This window comes from Rhinopithecus bieti, unplaced genomic scaffold (genome assembly GCF_001698545.2).
Source record: "Rhinopithecus bieti isolate Rb0 unplaced genomic scaffold, ASM169854v2 scaffold_19200, whole genome shotgun sequence".
Lineage (NCBI taxonomy): Eukaryota > Metazoa > Chordata > Mammalia > Primates > Cercopithecidae > Rhinopithecus > Rhinopithecus bieti.
Genome location: NW_016809419.1, coordinates 308600 through 331990, shown reverse-complemented (window position 1 = coordinate 331990; position 23391 = coordinate 308600). Strand labels below are relative to the sequence as shown.

The 23391-nt window shown below is 42.7% G+C and overlaps 1 protein-coding gene across 4 annotated transcripts in view; it reads left to right on the top strand.

Annotated features, from left to right (window-relative positions):
• The window catches only part of LOC108540290 (HLA class II histocompatibility antigen, DP beta 1 chain-like), a 32385-nt gene extending 26282 nt beyond the window's left edge, over positions 1 to 6103 (top strand). For 2 of the 4 annotated variants that reach the window (XR_001888632.1, XM_017889276.1), the window contains exons 6-7: positions 3225 to 3307; positions 4301 to 6103. The gene's annotated coding sequence lies outside the window, so the exon portion shown is untranslated. The remainder of the gene's footprint in view (positions 1 to 3224; positions 3308 to 4300) is intronic. The other 2 variants (XR_001888633.1, XR_001888634.1) reach the window with 2 other exon arrangements.
• Positions 6104 to 23391: the final 17288 nt, after the last annotated feature.

Genomic DNA, 23391 nt, shown 5'->3' with positions numbered 1-23391 from the left:
AAAAAAAAAAAAAAAAGCTCCAGGAATTTTCTTACCCAGTAAAAATGATATGATTCTAAAGTTATCAGAAACCTGTAATCAAGAGTACTTTTTGGGGTCCTTTCCATCCTTTCAGGAACCTCCTAAAAGACACCATATTCTAGAATTGTGCCTACATGTGAAGTTTTCAGAAACTGCCTCAGCATTAAGCAGTTAACTGTGGAAATGACCTTCCTTCCTTCCTTCCTTTCTCTCTCTTTCTTTCTTTCTTCCCTTCTTTCTTTCTTTCTTTCCTTTATTTTGAGACAGAGTATCACTCTGTTGCCCATGTTGGAATGCAGTGGTGCAATCTCGACTCAATGCAACTCCGCCTTCCAGGCTCAAGCAACTCTCACGCCTCAGACTTTCCAGTAGCTGGAACTACAGGTGTGCACCACTTATCCAGGCTAATTTTTGTATTTTTAGTAGAGACTGGGTTTTGCTGTGTTGGCCATCCCCAAAAGGATATTTAGCCTTAGATTTTCAGAGGTATCTATCTGCTTTTGATTCCTGGTGTTTCATGAGGAAAACAGAGGTTTATCCCAAAACAGGATCTGTAGTGCCTCCTCTGTTTTTCCCAAGGAGTCCCAGGCTTTTAGAAGTTACCTTAAGTCTTCTCATGTGTGCAACAAAAGTGACAAGAAGACAAAACGGAGAAAAACAATTCAGTTGGCTAAAAAGAAAGAAAGAAAAAAAAACTTAAAAAAAAGAAAAAAACAAGATCCAAGAAGAGAAAAAACCAAAAGGCCTTTTAAATATACCTACAGCTTGGATATCCACTTTTAATTAAGCTGACTTTTAACTATAGCGCTCTTTCTTAAAAAAAAAAAAAAACCTTTTGTTTGGTTTTTGAGATGGAATCTTGCTCTGTTGCCTAGGCTGGAGTGCAGTGGTGTGAGCTCACTGCAACCTCCACCTCCTAGGTTAAAGCAATTATCCTGCCTCAGCATCCTGAATAGGTGGGATTACCAGTGCAAGCCACCACATTCAGCTAATTTTTATACTTTTAGTAGAGACAGGGTTTCTCCATGTTGGTCAGGCTGGTCTCAAACTCCTGACCTCAGGTGATCCACCCTCCTTGGCCTCCCAAAGCGCTGGGATTACAGGCACGAACTACCGTGCCCAGCCTAAAAAAATCATTTTAAATATCTTATTACTCGACTTTAGCCAGGCTAAACAGCCAATATGTCTGGCTTTTGAACTTTACCAAAGGTAATCTCCCAGGTGAAACCAATAAGCCTTAACTAAGGTTATGACTTAACCACAAGTGGACGAGGTATTTTCAAAAGGGTAGCAAGCAATTTTTACAAACTCTAGAATTTCCAAACATAGCTCAGAGAAAGGAAAACTCAAGACGAGGAGTCAGAAGTTGTTCATGAGGGGAAGAGAATCAGCAAATAGCAAAGATCTCAAACCAAACAGGTCTCATTCCCTGAGCTGGGATTGAACCCTGGCCACCATCATAAAATGGCAAAGCCTTAACCACTAAGCTACACCACTGGTGGTTTCCATTGTTCTTCCCAGATGGAGGAGCCTAGAGCGGCCAATTTTCCACTTGCAAAGGCTTTTAACTGCTCAAAACAATTTTTAGAGCCAACTATGACACGAACTCCAAAATTCCTGTCCTCCAGATGGTGGAGACCAAAAGCAAGTACCATCATGTGGTTATAAGGTCAAGCTCCCAAGGGCATAAAATAAGATGAGAGGGACTCCTTATCCAGTGTCTTTTGGTTTCAGGGACCTGCAGTTTGTAACTGACCAGTTTGCCAGGCTGGCTCGAACAGCAGGCTTCTGGGAGTCCTAGGCCCACATTTTACCCTATTTAACCCCTTTTTATGACCAAATGACACAGAAAGACCAATTCATAGCACAAAGTACACCAGATTTGCTACAGCTTAAGATAAGCTCACAAATCCTTTTTATCATTAATTAAAACTTTGCAGAGGAGACCATGATTTTTACCATTCCTACAACCATTTCCACACAGAGAGAGAGGCCAGAAGTCCGACTGCTAAGAAATTCTTACCCTTTTGCTAGCATGCCAGGCTTCTGCGTTCCCTCTTTCTGAGTGGCCCTAGTGACCCTGTTAGCGGCACCATAGCCTGGGGGCCAAGTCACAATGCAAAGGAAAATCATCTTGTTTGATTTCATGGAACCATAGGCAAAAGCCTCTCAATTTTGTAAGATGCTGCCTAAGAGATTGCACGGGGGAGCTGAATTAATATTTTCCCGTCCAGCCACAGCAAAATACATGTGACAAAACTTAGACATTAGCCACTCTGCTTCATGCCCAATATTGAACTGGTAAGGCTTAAACTTGCCGCTGGTTGGGCTCTGCTATCTTTAATCCATTCAAAGTGGGGTGGAATGACCTCCAGCCAAGAGTTTCAACATGTGGTCTCTAGGCAAGATGTAATAGAAAGATAGAAAAAGGAAAGAAGAGAAAGAGAAAAAGAAAAGCATTGATTGCAGCAGGGTGGAGAAGGCAAAGAGTTCAGGGAGGCCAGAGAAGGACCCATCTATTGCAGTGACACTAAATGAAAAGTTCAGGGCCGGGCGCGGTGGCTCATGCCTATAATCACAGCACTTTGGGAGGCCAAGGTGGGCAGATCACCTGAGATCAGCAGTCTGAGAACGGCCTGACCAACATGGTGAAACCCCGTCTCTACTAAATACAAAAAATTAGCCAGGCATGGTGGTGGGCGCCTGTAATCCCAGCTACTCGAGAGGCTGAGGCAGAAGAATCGCTTGAACCCGGGAGGCGGAAGTCGCAGTGAGCTGAGATTGTGCCACTGCACACCAGCCTGGGCGACAGAACGAGACTCTGTTTCAAAAAAAAAAAAACTTCAGGGAGCTGCTTGTCAGTCATGAAGGGATATTTTCCAGTCATCTCATCAGCTCTCACGTTTCTGCTTTGGAGAGAAAAAAGTTCCCCATGTCCCATGATCCCGTACATGCCTCAGCCTGTCACCCACAGCCATCAGCAAAAAATGCAAGGCAGATTTAATTTTTTAAAACAATTAGTTGCTTAAAATTTTTATTTATTTTTTGTAAAGTCTTTAAATGCAAATATTGAAATTTTTTAGAAGTTTCTGCATATCAATAGGCATCGCTACATGAGACTGTACATGACTGTACATGACACTAATTTGGGAGCCCTCATTTTCTTTTCTTTTCTTTTTTTTTGTCCACACAAATCTGTGGAGCTTCAGAATCTGAGTGAGAACTTACCACGATTCCCAGCTGCTCCGAGAGAAAAAGAGACACAATGAGCCCGGAGTCTACCTCGGTAGGTCACTCAGCACTCCTGGGGGTCGTTAGAAGCTCTACTTCCAACCCCACTTCTGACACCACATAATAAAAGAAGAACTTCAGCCGAATAAATTTTAAATGAGGTTAATTGGGCAATAAACAATTCACAAATCGGGCAGCCCCCCAAGCCAGAGTATGCTCAAAGCCTCCAGCACAGCCGTGTGGTGGAAGAAAGTTTATGGACAGAAAAAGAAAAGTAACATACAGAAAACAGCAGTGAGGTACAGAAACGGCCAGATTGGTTACAGCTCAATGTTTGCCTAACTTGAACATGGTTCAAACAGTTGGCTACATGTGATTGGCCAAAACTTGGTGATTGGCACAGCTGTGGGCTACGGTCTGTTTACACCTCCACTTGTTATAGTTCATGATGTACAGAGAAACCTTTAGGCCAAACTTAAAATATGTAAGGCGGCAGCTTTAGGCTAAACTTGATTTAACAGAAGAAATTATTTTACATATTGGGGAACTGACCACAGAAATAAAGTAACTTGCCCAAGTCACACAATTCCTGGTAAAAACAAAATTGCATAGTCCCCCTACCCCATTCCCATAGGGTCTCAGAACCCCTACAGGACCAGACATAAAGAATACTGATATAGCCACAGAGCAAGGCAGGGAAGTGGGGAGATGAAATCAAAATCTTTCAGGGGAAAAAATAATGAAGGACATGAAAAGACCTCCAGAGTCTTAGTGCTATTTATAGACTTCAAGTTATGTTCTTACTTTTAGAATAAAAATGGTATAATTTTATCAAAACACTTTCATTTTAAAGCATAGTAAATTTAAAAGTGTTGTCATTCACATAACATTCATAAAATGTTCTTGTTGCATGTATATTTTCAAGTGTAGTTTTACCTGGAAATAAAAGTTGTTGCATTTGAAACACCTGTGGGATAGTATCTTAGCTTTACCTGATGTATAAGAAGCAGCAAAAGGTTGACAACAAAAAAGTCTATTACTATTACAGTAAAAGAATAAAGATGAGAGAGCACGGGGTTCAGCTGGAAGAGGACGCAAAGCGAAATGACACTGCATGGTGGTTGTTCCCTAAGCGAGGATTTGCCCTCCAAGCCCAACACGGGGAAAACCAGGGCTCTCCTTGGATGCATCAAGTGACAGCAAGTTCAGTGTCACACACGGATGCTGAGGATCCTCCACTGAGTTTATGGGCTAGAGAATTATTCACCTACAGAAACGAAGCCCAAAGAAAAACCAAATGAAAAACGTGATATACAAGCTGTGCTACAGAGGTGTAGTTTGTTTACCTTAGGTTACTTTGTTTTTATTATATTCACACAGTCTAAAACTAAAGGTCTGTGCATTTTAAAGCAAATTCCACCTTTAAATGTTAATTTTCATTCCATTAAATAAACACTCATTGTGAATTTTCACTCTCTAGGCACTAAGGATGTAACTCAGAAGACATGGGCCTTGTCCTCAAGCTGCTTGAAATCCAAAATCCAAAGAGACAAAGAAAAGAAGATTGCTACATGTGTATTTTATTTTGTGTTTTTTAAATTTTTTATTTCCATAGGTTGTTTTGATCACCACTGAGTACCAGAAGATATACACTGGAGCCACTCAGGAGCATAAAGAGGGCACTTTGAAAAAATGAGATTTAGGAAAGGTTCCTAGGGATGGAGTTTACCTGAGGTTAGCAAAACAGAGAAAGGGGAAATGGCTTTCCAGCAGGAGAAGCAGGCTCAGGAGCAGAGAGGCATGAAGTTGCAAGGAGAACTGCAGTTCTTCAGTGTGACTGAAGCCAGGTGGGATGTGGGCCGGGCTGCACTGTAACCTGCCTTGTGCGCTGATGGCAGGTGTTTGCATTTTATCCCACTGGACATGGGAGGTTGTGAAGCATCTTAAGCAGGACAGTAGCATGATGAGATCTGTGTGTGGAGGGGGCAGCGGTAAGGAGGATGGGATGGAGGAGGCTGGTTTGAAAGCAAGACCAGTACAACTCTTCAGCCATCAGGTGGGAAGTCATGAGGTTGTAGGCAGGGGCAGGAACACGGGGTGAGGAAGACAGCAGATGGGTTTGAATGGCAGTAATGACATGAGAGGCCACAGGAATCACTAAATCTTGTGCCAGAAGTAGGGATGTGAAGGAGTCCAGAATACCCAGACAGTGTGGAGAACTATGGCATCAGTGACTGCAGAGGTGATGAGAAATGAAATAATTGAGAGAAGGTTAGATGTTCTATTTGGAACATGCTTAGTTTGAATTTCTGTGGGAACAAATGGAGTTAATCTGAGGATAGTGAGCTAAATGGATGGGTCCCAGGCTACACTAGGTTAGTGACATAGACTGGAAGGAGACTCATTATAAGTGAAGTTCTACATTTGGATCGGGTCACTCAAGAAAAGTACATAAAGTCAGAATAGCAAGGGTCTGAGTGTGTGCTCCTGCATCCAGACAAACACAGACAAGAAAAAAGAGGCTGAAAAGGAGAGGACTAGAAAGTAGGAGGAAAACAAAGAGGAAGTGGGTTCATAAAAGACAACAGACAGGAGAAAAAGTCCAGAAAAGAGGAGCGGACACATCACAAACACACTAATGACACACAAGAGATAGAGACAGAGAAGTGACCACTGGTTTGGGTTGTATAAAGGTCACCCTGAGAGCAGCATCAGAGATGTGGGGAAGAAAAAGGGAGAATGCAGTGGGTTGAGGACTGAATGAAATGGGAGAGAATCACTAATGGGCTGGGTGTGGTGCCGCCCACCTGTAACCTCAGTGCTGTGAGAGGCTGAGACAGAAGGATCACTTGAGGCCAAGAGTTTGAGACCAGCCTAGGAAACACAGTAAGACTCCATATCTAAGAAAATATAAGCCAGGCGCGGTGGCTCAAGCCTGTAATCCCAGCACTTTGGGAGGCCGAGACGGGCGGATCACGAGGTCAGGAGATCGGGACCATCCTGGCTAACACGGTGAAACCCCGTCTCTACTAAAAAATACAAAATAAAACTAGCCGCGCGAGGTGGTGGGCACCTGTAGTCCCAGCTACTCAGGAGGCTGAGGCAGGAGAATGAAACCCCGGGTGAGGAGCTTGCAGTGAGCTGAGATCCGGCCACTGCACTCCAGCCTGGGCAACTCCGTCTCAGGAAAAAAAAAAAAAAAAAAAATATTATTATATATATATATTTTTAATTATCCAGGTGTGTGTGACAGTACACTGTAGACCAGTTACCCAGGAGCTGAGGTGCGAGGATCCCTTGGAGCCTGGAGTTCAAGGTTGCAGTGAAACTCGGATCACCTTATTGCAGTCCAGCCTGGGCAACAGAGAGGACCTTTCCAGAGAGAGAAGAAGAGAAGAGGAGAAGAAGAGAAGGAGGAGGAGGAGGAGAGAAGGAGAGGGAAGAAGGAAGAAGAGGAGAGGAGGAGGAGGAGGGAGAAGGAGGGAAGGAAGTAAGGAAGGAGGAGGCAGGAGGGGGGAGGGAGGAGGAGGAGAGAGGGGAAGGAAGGAAGGAAAAAAAAAAAACACCACATTGCAGACTCCTATTTGAGGAAGCTGACCTCTACAATTTACCAGAGAATCTCCAGAGGAGGTTGCCAAGCCCCAGCTCTTCTCTCTTCAGCACAAGGACATGGGGGAAAGGAGACATTTATGAATCTCTTTGAGTCTCAGTCTTTTCATTTCTAAAATTGCATTAATGAAAGCCTTTCTGAAAATGGTGTTGTGAGGAAGGACATGAGGTTTGGCACTCAGGAGGCGTTCAATAAACGGTGGTTATACTGTTGTTAGAATGAGAGAAAGCAAAAGGGGGCCTCACGCAAAACAGTAAAGAAGAGAGAAAAGAAACAGGAAAGAAAACAGCATCTGTGGGCTCCAGAAGCGCCCAGAGCCCCCACTCTCCCTCGCCCACCTGAGCACTCACCTCTGATGACCTGGGTTCTGGGAGGCTCAGCAGGGCAGCCAGGGCCATGGTTCGCAGGATCCTGGCTCTGCCCTGGCTCCTTCAGTCTTCGGGGTGCATCGGCAATGGCCACTGTGCGCCAGACCCGGAGGAGAAAATGAAGCGGTGCAGGGAGGGAGGAGCTCCGAATCCAGCACTCCTTTCCCTACCCCTGTCCAGGGAGAAAGGCTGGAGATGAAACAGGCTGATGGGGCTCAACCAACCAGAATACATCAGAAGGGATACCTCTGTGGCTGGGGAAGTAAGATGCTAGAGCTGCCGGGAAGAAGTGGGAGAATTATCAGGCACCAGCAGGACCCAGAAAGCCCCTGCCTACTACAGAGTGTGGGGGTAAGTGAAGAAAACGAAAATTAGGACGTGATAATCACCTTCCTCTTAACGAGGAAATACATTACGGAAGTTGGGATTTTTTATTTGTAGTTACTTTTGTGAATGGATGATATTTCTTCATAATTTTACATTGATTCTTTGCATCATAGAGGAATTCATTTGTTACCAGGTGATATTATATTGACGCTTTTATAGCTTTGATAATTTTGGAGAAAATCTTTGAGGTTTTCAAACATATAAGGAGAAGGAAATAATATTTAATTAGTTAATTAGTAATTATTATTTTATTTATTCTTCTTATAAAAATGTGGTGAGGCTGGGTGCACAGCTGAATGAGAATTTAAAGTCAGCTGGCGCGGGTGGCTCATGCCTGTAATCCCAGCACTTTGGGGGTGAGGTGGTGGATCACCTGAGGTCAGGATTCGAGTCAGCTGGCCAACCATGGAAACCCCATCTCTACTAAAATACAAAAATTAGCTGGGCAGGTGGGCACGCCTGTAATCCCAGATACGGGGGGCTGAGGCAGGAGGAATCCATTACCTGGGAGCGGAGTTGCAAGTGAGGCCAAGAACCATACAGCCAGCCTGGGCAACAAAGCGAAACTCCGTCTCAAAAAAAAAAAAAAAAAACAAAAAAAAAAAAAAAAAAAAAGAATGTGGTGATACAAAGAACCTCACTTTAAATTTATCTTTAAGAACAATTGCGGCCGGCGCGGGTGGCTCAGCTTAATCCTAGCCTTTGGGGAGGCTGAGAGGCAGGATCACGAGGTCAGGAGATCGAGACCATCCTGGAACACTGAACCCATCTCTCTAAAAATACAAAAAATAGCGGCGAGGTGGTTGGCGGCGCCGTAGCCCAGCTACTCAGGGAGCTGAGGCAGAAATGCGTAACCCGGAGCGGAGCTTGCAGGACTGAGATCCGGCCACTGCACCCCACTGGGCGACACATCGACTCGTCTCAAAAAAAAAAAAAAAAAAGGAAAAAAAAAAAAAAAAAGAAACAATTTATTTTTCTTCCTTTATTTTCTCTCTCTGTGTGTGTGTGTGAGACAGAGAGAGAGAGAGAGAGAGAAAGAGAAAGAGAGAGACAGGGTCTCACTCTGTTAACCAGGCTGGAGTGCAGTGGTACCATCTCAGCTCACCGTAGCCTCCACCTCCTGGGCTCAAACAATGCTCCTACTCAGCCTCCCCAGTAGCTGGCACCACAGGCACATGCCACCATGTGCCTGCATTTTAACTCATGTACTTCCTCTTTCCCATGTTCTCTACTTTATAGCGTGTCCTTTCCTGAGGAACATAAATCAGTGTTATTGTCTGCCCCTTTCATCCTGAGAGGAAGGAGATAGTCACATGGCCATTTTATGCTTGAAGGATTTGGTGATCACTGGGTCCAGTGAAGAGCCCCAGGATGAGTCAGTATGGTTTCACCCAGGCATGGAGAAATTAACTTCTTGATGATGATTGAGTCTCCTTATTAAATAGGAGTGCAACTGATAGAGGATCTCCTCACATTTGCTTTATTTCATGGTGCTGCCCAAATTCATGCTGTACTCTCAGCAGCAAGGAGTAGGACCATTACTCCTGGTGTTCCCAGATGGAACAGACACCAAGCCTGGTTTTGCCACTGAACACAATACAGGACTGATAATGCAGGTCAGTTATTAGGAATATGCTTCCCAAATGTAGAAATCAACATAAGATCCCAATTTTAAATAACAGGTATAATAGCATAATATATTATATTATTTTATTTTATTTATTTAGAGATGGAGTCCCACTCTATCACCCAGGCTGAAATGCAGTGGCATGGTCTCAGCTCACTGCAACCTCTGCCTCCAGGATTCAAGCGATCCTCCCATCTCAGTCTCTAGAGTAGCTGAGAGCTAATTTTTTGTGTTTTTGGTAGACATGAGGTTTTACCATCTTGGCCAGGCTGGTCTTGGACTCCTGAGCTCAAGTAATCCACCCACCTCGGCCTCCCAAAATGCTGGGATTGCAGAAGTGAGCCACCATGTGCAGCTGCATAATACATTATCATTCTCTTTGTATATTATTTGTACTAAGTTATAGATACACACTTATTCCATAACTCTGTGTTCACCAGATCACCCCAACTCCTTCTCTTGCAGGTTATACAGTAAAAATACATCCTTAGTTTCAAAAACTATGTGTATACCAGATTTTTCAGGCATAGGCTTGCTTTTAGAATACAGTTTACTATGACTTTTGTAACTCATCTTAATTGATGTTTAATACCAAGAGAGAAGTCATGTTTTCTCCAGTCATTTCATGGTATGATGTGCCAGTAAGTCCAAATTTTATGTAATGGTAATCAGGAGGCCGGGCACGGTGACTCATGCCTGTAATCCCAGCACTTTGGGAGGCTGAGGCGGGCAGATAACCTGAGGTAGGGAGTTCAAGACCAGCCTGACCAACATGGTGAAATCCTGTCTCTACCAAAAATACAAAAATTAACTGGACGTGGTGGCAGGTGCCTGTAATCCCAGCTGCTTGGGAGGCTGAGGCAGGAGAATCGCTTGAACCCAGGAGGTGGAGATTGCAGCGAGCTGGAACTGTGCCATTGCACTCTGGCCTGGGCAACAAGAGCGAAACTCCATCCCCCCAGCAAAAAAAAATAGCAATCAGGAAAACTTGTAGTTGCTACAATATTATTAGATTAATATGAATTTTCAAAAATGGCAGAGCCTTAACCAAACTTAAAGAGTTTTTCTTTCTTAACTGACCTTCTTGGATGTGACTACAGGAAATTTTGATGAAATATGTTCATAAATTATGATGACAAGTTGGTTTTGGGGGATTTTTACATATTATCAGATACCAATGCTAAAGGAAGAGCTATGATGGGGGCCTTCAAAGCCACCCCAGGTGAGATGATGCCCTCAGAGTACTCACAGGGCTCATTATGCAGTCCTACTCAGAGCTCTGATTTACTATAGTAAAAGGATGCAAAGCAAACTCAGCACAGGGAAAGGTACACGGGGCAAAGCCCAGGAGAAACCAGGCACAGGCTTCCAAGGATCCTGTTCCCCTGGAGCCACACAGGACACACTTAATTCTTCCCACAAGGAGCTGGGATGCCATGTGTAAAATATTGTCTACCAGGAAGCTCATAACAGACCAGCACTAGGGCCTTTGGGGGCTTTTATTAGTCGGACTTCTTCAGAGAAACAGAATTTATTGGATATATATAGGTAGACAGATGAGAGGGGATTTATGCTGGGGATTCACTCCCTCAACTATGGAGGCTGAGGAGTCCCACGTTAGGCCATCTGCAAGCTGCTGAGACAAGGGAGCCAGTAGCACGGCTCAGTCCAAGTCTGAAGGGCTGAGAACCGGGGGAGCTAGTGGAGTAACTCTAAGTCCAAGACCAAAAACCTGGGGGGCTACTGGTTCAAGTCCCTGAGTGCGAAGGCCAGAGAACCTGGAGATCTGATGTCCAAGGGGTGGAGAATATAGGACTCCCTACTCCAAAACAGAGAGAGAGTGAATTCGCCTTTTTTCTCCCTTTTTGTTCCAGCTAGGCCTTCATCCGATTGAATGGTGCAGTGAGTCGAAATCACACCACTGCACTCCAGCCTGGGCAACAGAGTGAGACTCTGTCTCAAAAAAAAAAAAAAGAAAAGAAAAGAAAGGCATATATTGCTACAGAAGATATTCTTAAATCCTACTTTTCTGGAAATACTGGTTATTATAGAAAATATAGGACTAAATTCATTTTAAAATTCTCTTTCTGAAATTATTACAAATGTTTTGTGAATCATATTAGCATATAGGCAGGTTTTGGAAAGCTAAAATTACAAACCAGGGATGCAGATGAGTGTTCTGTGAAATTTTTAATTTTTGCAGAACACCATGAGAAATTACACATTTTCTATTCTATATTTCTTGTAGGAAATAGAGGCTGCCCCTCTCTCAGTGCCCCACATGAGAAAGGGAAGTTGTCCTTTTACATATCTACTGTCAAACATCTTGGTAAACAGAGGAAAGCAGGCTGGGCCTGGTGGCTCATGCCTATAATCCCAGCACTTTGGGAGGCCAAGGAAGGCAGATAGCTTGACCAGCATGGGCAACATGGCAAAACCCTGTCTCTACAAAAAAATAAAAATAAATAAATAAATATAATCCCAGGTACTCAGGAAGCTGAGGCAAGAGGATCACTTGAGCCCAGGAGATAAAGGCTTCAGTGAGCCATGATAATGCCACTGCACTCCAGCCTAGGCAACAGAGTGAGACCCTGTCTCCAGAAAAAGAAAACAAGAGGAAGGCAATCTACTTTGTACCCAAAGAATTTTACATGCAAGGAGTTTGACTGTGAATGAGCCTCCATTGCTTAAGAGAGACTTCACTATTTGGGATTTTAAGAAAGAAATACACAAACAAGCAAACCTCATCTGCAGAGGACTGAGAAACCAGTGTTTATAATGCCCAGTGATTAATTTAATATTGTCTTGAGTCATAATTAAAAGGGACTTAATTTAAAAGTCATTTCGATTGACAACTGACTCAGAGTCCTCAACATTTCACCTTTTGCTTTATGAAAAGAGTGAGTAGATTAATTTAGAGTTTGACAAGGAGAAGGAAGTCTCCCCTGATTTTCTGTTTGGCCAAGAATTTATCCTAACATGGTACCATCAGAGTACAGTCAGAAAGCTGTGAGTCAACTCAGATTTCTCACCATTGAGTCAAGCTGTGCAGTCGGCCCTCTTGGGGGTAAGGATTTCCATACAGAAACACTGTAAGTAAATAATTTAGCACTTGTTTCTTATTCCTTTTTATTGGGTAACTACACAGAATTAAAACTGTTGTTTTGAATTCACAAAAGAAATGTTTTAAAACTTTTGAGGAAAAAGCCAGATTATCCATTGCAAAGCATCGAAATTCAAAAATCATGTTAAGGCTAGAGAAATAGGATCCTATCCCCACCTAGTGGCCAACACTGAAATCTAGACAGAACAGGAAACAAGGGAATTTGTCGACAATTTGGGAATACTCCAGCATTCTTTACAAAAAATTTAGAGAAAAAGGTTAGGCACACAAAAAAACACATATCAAAATAAATATGACCAAATACATAGGTTTTGGCAGCACATAGGTTTCTGTGGTTTTGCTATGCTTTTAGCAGCAGCTGTAAAAAAGCATTGCACACTAAGCATTGCTAGATTGCCAAACAAACCTAATTATATTTTTTTGTTTGGTTTTCGTTTTTTTCAAAACCTCCTACCTCTGTGACATAATTATGTTTTAATGAGTTGAATGTAAAAACAAACATCAATGCATACAAAATTTCAGTTAGACAGGAGGAATAAATTCGAGATATGTACTGTACAGCATGGTGACTCTAGCTAATAACAATGTACTGGGTACTTGAATATTGCTAAGTGAATAATTGTAAGTGATCTCACCAAACACAAAAAATATGTAAGGTAATGCATATATTAATTAGCTTCATTTAGCCGTTAAACAATGTACGCATATATATAGAAATCAAAACATCATATTGTATACCATAGATTCAATTTTTGTCAATTAAAAAAAGAATTACATGAATACATATATTTTTGTTGCAGAGATGTATGAGAGATTGATCTATAAAGACTCTAAAATATTTGTTAAAAGATACAAACTGGGAGAAAGCCTTCGACATCATATTTGGAAGAAAGTGTACATAGTTAGACCATCCTAGTATCTGTAAAGTGGGTGTGATCATCAGAGAGCAATACACTGAGCAGTGCTGTCCCATACAACGTTCTGCTGTTGGGGAAATGTTCTATATCCAGCTCTCCAACCGAGCCCCCACCAGCCACAGGTAGCTCTTGAGCACTTAAAATGCTAGCAGCTGGTGAGACCAAGGGGCTGAAGTTTTCATTTAATTTTAAATTGAGGCAGAACCACCTATAAGAGAAGGTGCTAGAGAATTGGAAAAATGAAAAAGAATTTGAGAAGCCAGTGGGAATGGAGCTAAAGTGTATGGTCATGGCTCATTAGATTTGGGGATATCAGAATTCCAACAGCACAATGGGCTCACTAGAAAATTAATAAGATTACAAAACAGGTTAAAGGAAACATCAAAAACAGTCCAATTTTAGCAGATACAGACGCAAACCCTCAACTCATGCAATTTAACGGTGCTAGGAACAGAGCCAAAGGGGAATGCCAAGACAAAAAGCTTATAAACGTTAAGAACACATTTCTCTTAGAACATACAGAAACAGGGCACTTCCACACCTTTGATTCATTCTCCAAGCTTAAAGAGCTTTGCTCTAAAACCAGATCCTCTCATACGACAGGACAAACAGCCCCAATGTTCTTCCCTCCAGATCTGTTCCAACCTGTGTCTGGAGGCACTCAGCACTCAAGTTAAAACAGTTTAGACAAAGGACAATGTTTAGGAATTCCAGAAACTTTGGGATATAACATCAGTGGTAACTTTTAATTAGGAAAACCCAATCTAATAAGAAGGGCTATTTTGAACACCAGGGTATGTGGAGAGGAAAGTATCAAGGTGGAAGGTTATGAAACATTAATGGGAGATACAGAGAACCAAAAAAGTTTCTATGGTGATTTCTCCTGCCCCTGGGCATGTTATCTGAACTTATGATTGCAACTCTGGGAGCTGGAAAAGCTCTTAAGAACCTCTGGAATGCCACTTCCCCACAAAACAACATAATATGAAATAGTGACAAATCCCTTGGAGAATATGTAAAATAACAATCATGATAACATTGTTGGAGAAATCTGACATAATCCCACCAGTAGGACTCTTTAACAACTCATTCTGACCAGCCAAAAGGTAGGTGGAGCTTGGAAGTGAATTGTGAATTATACCAATATGAAGAAAAGCAGCTAATTCTGAAGCAGTATTAAGTGGCAGTGACTATTCTAATCACTTTAAATATTTAACTCAATTATGGAAAATAAAATGTGATTAGCACTGTACATATTATTTCCTTAGTAGAAGATCTTGCTAAACCAACCCTTGGTTAGCATTCATGCATCAATCTGGCTGATGTATCCTTTTCAACCCCAATAAATTATATTCACCAACAGTCTGCTTTCACTTGGCAGCACCAACCTTTACTAAGTTGTCAGAGTAAATTCTCCCACCCCCGAGGTACAATCCATTGAGCAAAATTTAAACAGCCTAAATCCAGTTCAAGAATTAACATTGTTTTATTACCCTAATGACACATTAACCAGGAGTGACTTGAAAAAAACTGTGTCCATGAGGAAACTTCTTGGGGTAATAAAATATTATCTTGATTGTAATAGTTGTTACACAATGAATATTTTTTCAAAACTCATAAACAACTGTACAGCTACAGTTTCACCATATTTAAATTATATCTCAGTAAACCTGATTTTATGTTCTTTTATTTATTTATTTATTTATTTATTTTTGAGATGGAGTCTTACTCTGTCACCCAGGCTGGAGTGCAGTGGCGCAATCTTAGCTCACCGCAACCTCCACCTCCCAGGTTCAAGCGATTTTCCTGCCTCAGTCCCTAGTAGCTGGGATTACAGGTGTGCACCACCATGCNCAACTGTACAGCTACAGTTTCACCATATTTAAATTATATCTCAGTAAACCTGATTTTATGTTCTTTTATTTATTTATTTATTTATTTATTTATTTATTTATTTATTTTTGAGATGGAGTCTTACTCTGTCACCCAGGCTGGAGTGCAGTGGCGCAATCTTAGCTCACCGCAACCTCCACCTCCCAGGTTCAAGCGATTTTCCTGCCTCAGTCCCTAGTAGCTGGGATTACAGGTGTGCACCACCATGCCCGGCTAATTTTTGTATTTTTAGTAGAGACAGGGTTTCACCATGCTGGCCAGGTTGGTTTCGAACTCCTGACCTCAGAAGATCCGCCCGCCTCAGTCTCCCAAAGTGCTGGGATTACAAGTGTGAGCCACTGTGCCTGGCCTGAACCTGACTTTTTTTTTAAAGCAACTGCATCCAAAAACCTCTGTCTTCCATTATTAATTTTATGAGTTAAAAGGAACAGACTATAAAAGAGCAAAATTTCAGTAAAATTTTGGGGAGAAAATTCTGCCCAAGACCAGGCAAAAGCCTTTGTGCTTGAAACCCCTACTTGAAAAGAGGAACAGAAACTAATTGGCATGTTTGAATTCTGAAGACTGTATATCCCACATCTGTATTATACTTGGGTCTCTTCATTGAATTATGTGGGTCCTTAAGAGAACAAGATGCCTCAGAGCTGTGCTGTCTAATATGGTAGCACTAGCTGGCTACCTGCGGCCATTTAAATTAATTAAAATTAAAATTAAATTTCTAATTGAGTTCCTTAGTGCACTAGCCATGTTTCAAGTGCTCAGTAGCCACATGTGAATAGTGGCCACCACATTAAATTGCATAAATGTAGAACATTTCCATCATCACAGAAAGTTCTATCAGACTTAGAGGCCAAACTGTCTTAGAGGCCAAACAGGTATACAGACCAATGGAGTTTAATGACTTAAGTATTGAATACAAAATTAGGTGGCATGTGTCTCTGAAAATTCAATTGGCTGATATTTCTAACCATTAAAACCATCTTGAGATGGCCAGGCACCGTGGCTAATGCCTGTAATCCTAGCATTTTGGGAGGCTGAGGTGGGTGGATCACCTGAGGTCAGGAATTCGAGACCAGCCTGGCCAACATGGTGAAACCCTGTGTCTACCAAAAATACAAAAAATTAGCTGGACATGTATTGGGGGAACCCAACCCCAATATTTCAACATAGGTTCTCTCTATTTTCCCTAAGTGTCAGCCGGTCTGAGAAATAAAGAGAAAGAGTACAAAGAGTGGAATTTTACAGCTGGGCTGCTGGGGTGACATCACATATCGGTAGGTCCGTGATGTCCGCCTGAGCCACAAAACCAGCAGGTTTTTATTAAGGACTTTAAAAGGGAGGGGATGTACAAACGGAGTAGGTCACAAAGATCACATGCTTCAAAGGGCAATAAAGATCACACAGCAAACAGCAAAGTAAAGATCACAAGGCAAAGGGCAAAATTAGAATTACTGATGAGGGTCTATGTTCAGCTGTGCACTTATTGTCTTGATAAACATCTAAACAACAGAAAACAGGGTTCAAGAGCAGAGAATCAGTCTGACCTCCAATTCACCAGGGTGGGGTTTTTCCCCACCCTAGTGAGCCTGAGGGTACTGCAGGAGACCAGGGTGTATTTTAGTCCTTATCTCAACCGCATGAGACAGACATTTCCAGAGTGGCCGTTTATAGACCTCGCCCCAGGAATGCAATTCTTCTCCCAGATTATTAATTATCAATATTCCTTTCTAGGAAAAGAATTTAGCGATATCTCTCCTACTTGCACATCTGTTTATAGGCTCTGCAAGAAGAAAAATATGGCTCTTTTTGTCTGACTCCACAGGCAGTCAGACCTTACGGTTGTCTTTCCTTGTTCCCTAAAATCGCTGTTATTCTGCTCATTTTCAAGGTGCACTGATTTCATATTGTTCAAACACACATGTTTTACAATCAATTTGTACAATAGTGGTCCTGAGGTGACGTACATCCTCAGCTTATGAAGATAATAGGATTAAGAGATTAAGACAGGAATAAGAAATTTTAAGAGTATTACTTGGGAACTGATAAATGTTCATGAAATCTTCACAATTTATGTTCAGAGACTGCAGTAAAGACAGGCATAAGAAATTATAAGAGTATTATTAGGGAAGTGATAAATGTCCATATTAAAATGAAATCTTCACAATTTATGTTCCTCTGCTGTGGCTCCAGCCGGTCCCTCCATTCAGGGTTCCTGACTTCCCACAACAGACATGGTGGCAGGTGCCTGTAATCCTAGCTACTTGGGAGGCTGAGGCAGAAAAATGGCTTGAGCCTGAGAGGCAGAGGTTGCAGTGAGCCAAGATTGCACCATTGCACTCCAACCTGGGTGACAGAGAGAGACTCTGTCTCAAAAAAAAAAAAAGAAGAAGAAGTCTTGATCCACATTGTAAACATCCTAGTGGTGTATTAACAAATCCAGAGGCCTCCTCATACTGCCAGACACCTCAGAGGCAGACATATATGGAGAGGTAACTAATGGTGCCCTCACGAGGCAAGGGGGCAGCTACTCCATGAGCAAAAGCCCTAGATACTTATAACAGCCTTCAAATATGTCAAAAAACAAAACAATCCCTTTGGGAGAGATTTCCAAGCAAAACAAAACAGCCCATTTGTTTTTAGACGCCTGCTATAATGCTTTGCCTAAAGGTATTGGCCAAGGCGGGTGGATCACTTGAGGTCAGGAGTTTGAGACCAGCCTGACCAACATGGTGAAACCCCATCTCTACTAAAAATTCAAAAATTAGCCAGGCTAATTACAGGTGGTGGCACGCACCTGTAATCCCAGCTACTCAGGAGATTGAGGCAGGAGAATCACTAGAACCTGGGGGGTGAAGGTTGCAGTGAGCTGAGATCCACTACTGCACTCCAGCCTGGGCAACAGAGCAAGACTCCCTCTAAAAAAAAAAAAAAAGAGAGAGAGGTTGTCCTTATTTCCCCTTTCTCCTTCAGCTGACTGGAACACAAACATGAAAGCTGGAACTCAAGAAGTCATATTGGACCTGAGGGAAGAGCTATGTTGAGGCTGGTGGAAGAACGAGATAGAAGGAACCTAAGTCTCTGACACTTAAACACTACACCAGCCTTAGGGTTGTATGTGAGAGAGAAATGAACTTCTATCTTGGTGGAGACACTGTTGTTTTCAGGGTTTTCTGTTTCTCACAGCTGAAGCTAATCCTAACCAAGCCAAACAAGCACAAACTCATCAAAACATAAAATGGAGTTTGCAAAGTGCATGTCACTTCCAAGCATCAGATACAGTAAAATGATGAGATGTTTATCCCAAGCCCTGGCTCAGGACCCTCCCTAACAGCTCCCCGACAAGCCCTTTGTCTTCTAAGTAATCATGCCTTGCATGGTGCCTTTTCCAACATCATGCCCCTCCGTGGAACTCATTAGTAAGGAGCAAGTGAGATTATTTTTATCTAATCAGTGAATTCCAAAAACTGACAAACAGGATAAAGAAGGAATATCAGCCACTGTTATGCATGTCAATAAGACATTTGTTGAGTTCAGAACCATCTTGATTTCAGAAGGGACCTGCATAGATTTATTTGCAGTAATAAATCAATAACACAATTCAGTGGCAATTATACTTCCCAGTTTCCCACATTTCATCTATAGCTGGCAGGTACAAGTCTTAGTATCTTCAAAGCATTTGCAATAGCCATAAAATGTCTCTTTCAAGACAGCAAAGTGGTGGCAGGTATTGCTACAGTTAAGGGGTATCGAACACGTCTAATGCATCTTTTCTTTGTTGGTGAATGTCATGTTTGATAGTGAAGTAAATGGAACAGCTATTATGAAAAACGTACTTATAGTTTAGCCAAAGAAAATATGTAAGGGTAACATTGTGGGAGGGTGGAGTGTAAAGATATGAAGAGTCTGGGACCTTGATGGCATCATTAAATGGGCAAACCAACGCCAGAAGCTGTCATCGCCAAAAGCTGTCATCCTCAGATTTCTTGTGAGAAAAATGAATTCCTATTTATTTTAGCCCCTGTTATTGGGGTTGTCCGGGCCTGCATTTGCAAGCATTTCTGTTGGATGCAGCAGCTTCCAGAAGTCCCTTTCAGATCTAGGGCATTTGTTTGCCTTTCCCACTCTGTGCCTTTGCTTATTTCTTTCTTTCTTTCTTTTTTTTTTTCCTTTTTTTTTTGAGACAGAGTTTTACTCTTGTTGCCCAGGCTGGAGTGCAATGGCATGATCTCAGCTCACCGCAACCTCTACCTCCCGAGTTCAAGCGATTCTCCTGCCTCAGCCTCCTGAGTAGCTGAGATTACAGGCATGCACCACCATGCCCAACTAATTTTGTATTTTTAGTAGAGACGGGGCTTCTCCATGTTGGTCAGGCTGGTCTCAAACTCGCGACCTCAGGTGATCCGCTTGCCTCAACCTCTCAAAGTGCTGGGATTACAGGTGTCAGCCACCACAACCGGCCATCTTTGCTTATTTCTTTCTTCTTTTTTTTTTTTTTTTTTTTTTGAGACAGGGTCTCATTCTGTCTACCAGGCTGGAGTGCAGTGGCATGATCTCGGCTCACTGCAATCTCCGCCTCCCGGGTTCAAGTGATTCTCCTGCCTCAGCCTCCCCAGTAGCTAGGATTCCATAAACGTGCCACCACACCCAGCTAAGTTTTTTGTATTTTTAGTAGAGACAAGGTTTCACCATGTTGACCAGGCTGGTCACGAACTCCTGACGTCATGTGATCCACCCGCCTTGGCCTCCCAAAGTGCTGGGATTACAGGCATGAGCCACTGTGCCCAGCTGCTTATTTCTTACTGGGATCTCTCCAGTTTACAGCAGAGGTTCTCAACTCAGCCTGCACTTTGGAATCGCTTGGGGAAATTTTACACAAGTCCCTTCGCTCAGGCCCCAAATGGATTGAATCCAGGTATCTAAGGGTGAGCACATGTGGGCGTGATTATTTTTAACAGTTCTTCTAGATTAGTGATTCCCAATTTTTTTAAATCTCAATTTGAAAAAATCTCTCAACTTTTTAAGAGTATAAACCCCTTTATACTCTTAAAAAGTACTGAAAACACTGAAAAGCTTTACTTATGATATTGTTATTGATATTTACTATATTCAAAATTAGAACTGAAGAAGATTTTTAATATGTATTAATTATTTTTAAAATAGCAATAACAGGCAAGGCTCAGTGGGTCATGCCTATAATTCCACACTTTGGGAGGCCAAGACGAGCAGATTGCTTGAGCTCAGAAGTTGGAGATCAGCCTGGACAAGATGGCAAAACCCTGTCTCTACAAAAATAAAAAATTAACCGGGCATGGTGGCTGGCGCCTGTAGTCCCAGCTACTTGGGAGGCTGAGGCCGGAGCATCACTTGAGCACACCACCGCGCTCCAATCTGGGCAACAGAGTGAGACCATCTCAAAAAAAAAAAAAAGCAATAATAAACCACTTTTGTATATGCTTAAATTTGTCCATAATAAAAGTAAACAAAAAGGACTTCTAAATAAACAAGGGAAAATGTAGATCTTTAAAGAATTAGAAGACTATCAACTTTATTTGGATCGTGAGTCAAACACACACACACACGCAAAACCTACAAAACAATCTTGGAAATCTGAACACTGACTGGATATTTGATGAGAACAGGAATGATTATTAAAAATGTAATAGAATTGTGATTGCATTTTAAGAGTAATACAGTAAAATCTTTAACGAAGACACAAGGAGGGCCCATGGATCCATTATGTGCAGCAGCCACAGTGCCTAGGGCCCACAGTACTCCCTGGAGCCCATGGCAATGTTTACATTTCTTTTAAAATAGAAAAAAAATTACTTTAAGGTTGAAGAAAATATTTTAATATATAATATTAATATACTTGCCTGTATATCAACATGGTCATAAGTATGATTTTGAGTTTATTGTTTAGAAAAGTGCACAGGGTCCGCAGAAGTCGCAATGCAGCCCTGGATATAATGGCCACGAAAGTTTATGTGCTGAACCACAAAGTGGCAAAATAGGAACTGGCAGAGATGTCGGCCTCTGAGGTAAGAGAAGTCATGGCCACAGCAGCTGAATGTGACTTTGGGTTGCCCATCCAGGAGATTGAGTGGCAGGGAGAGCAAATGTGGTCATGAAGGGGCTGGTTGTATCATGCTGCTCAAATGCATATAAAGGAGTCTGTTTAGACGGAAGCGAAGAAGGGAAAGAGAGCGGACACCTTCTGGGGGCCTTAGGATCCCACATTATCTGGGAACAGTGCCCCCAACGACCCTCCACCTCCACCAAAAGGCATCCTACATACCTGTTTGTTGGTACACTGGGCCCTCAGCCACAGAAAATTGGTTCTCAGGGAGACAGATGACCCAAGCTAAGCCAACCAGATTGTCTCTCCATGACTGAACCATGGAGCCCAGAGACACAGAGGTCAAGAGCAGCTCTGCTGAGTGGTGGGTATCCACACTCCAGGGACAAAGTCTACGAGCCCCTGAGGTCCCCAGAACTGCTCTCACTCTTCCCTGCTGAGTCAACTCTGTCTTCAAATCCGGAGAAACCCAATATTTTTACAATCAGTTCCTTCTAGGGCTTAAGCTATTCTGAATTCAATTTTGCTATTTGTAACAAATTAATAATAATAATAGTAAGTAGGGAGTTTTAACAGCACTAAGATCAAAAGTGTAAAAGGGACAGTAGCATGCCTCAGACACCCGCATGTCAGCAATAACCAAGGCATGGAGATGGAACCAAGACATCTTGTCAGGTCCTTCCCCTCTCTTTCCATTGCAAAGGCTGTCACTGAAGGGGGAATTATTCCCTTACAGAGCAAGTATTATCCCACTTTGCAGGTGAAGAAACTGATGCTGAGGTTAAATGTGCAACTCAGAAGCAAAGCATCCCTGCTAAGCTAAAGGAAGGAGAAGTCTCAGTTAGAAATACAGAGAGGCCTGCTGCCAGCTAAAATCAGTGCCACCTTTGGCCCTAAGTCTGCTCCACCCACCCAAAACTAGACCACCTGCCACTCAAACTCTTTTGTCTGAGTCCCTCTCTCCCCAGGGCCCCAATCAAACAGGGTGCTATTTCTCATCTTCTCCCTATCCCTAATGTTTCTGAAACATGTTTGCTGGGTTTGGGGTTTGTTTGTTTCTATAGATTTACAGCTCTAAAAGTAAAGAAAACCTGCAGGTATTAATAAAAATAACCACAACTGGAAAGTAATGGAATTATAAAAATCTCTCCCAGCATTGGCCGGGGCATTGGCCGGGCACGGTGGCTCACGCCTGTAATCCCAGCACTTTGGGAGGCCAAGGTGGGCAGATCACAAGGTCAGGAGATCGAGACCATCCTGGCTAACACGGTGAAACCCCGTCTCTACTAAAAAAAAATAGAAAAATTTAGCCAGATGTGGTGGCGGGCACCTGTAGTTCCAGCTACTTGGGAGGCTGAGGCAAGAGAATGGCGTAAACCCGGGAGGCGGAGCTTGCAGTGAGCCGAGATCGCACCACTGCACTCCAGCCTAGGCAACAGAGCGAGACTCTGTCTCAGAAAAAAAAGAAAAGAAATCTCTCCCAGCTTTAGAAATACCAGTATGCCTTATTTCGTGAGGACAGCAGGCCCATTACCGAACCCAACAATATAGCCCAGGCCCCAGGGAGATGTGAACACAACAAGGAACATATCTCTGTTACCCACATTCTTTGGCCCGAGACTCTGCCGGAGTCCAAGCCTATTATAGATGAAGTGACGAAGACCTGGAACATGACCTTTACCTGAGCTGCTGTACAGCCCATGTGGCCTTTATCCATGTCTCGGGAACCAAAAGTCCTTCAACCTAGAGTAAGGTGTTTCTAACAGAAAGAGAGGCCAGATAATCCCAACACTTTAGGTCGAGGCGGGGAAACTGCTTGAGCCCAGGAGTTCGAGACCAGCCTGGGCAACATGGCGAAATCCTGTCTCTACTAAAAATACAAAAAATTAGCTGGGCATGGTGCACTCGCCTGTAGTCCCAGCTACTCAGGAGGCTGAGGTGGAAGAATCACCTGAGCATGAGAAGTCGAGGCTATAGTGAGCCATGATCGCACCACTGCATGCTAGCCTAGGCAAGGGGAGTGAGACCCTGTCTCAAAAAATAAAGAGGCCAGAGCAAAGTAAACAAAACAGATTGACCTGCTCCTGCCAGTTGAGGGAAAGCCAGACAGGGTGATATGCTGGCTCTCACGGAAGCT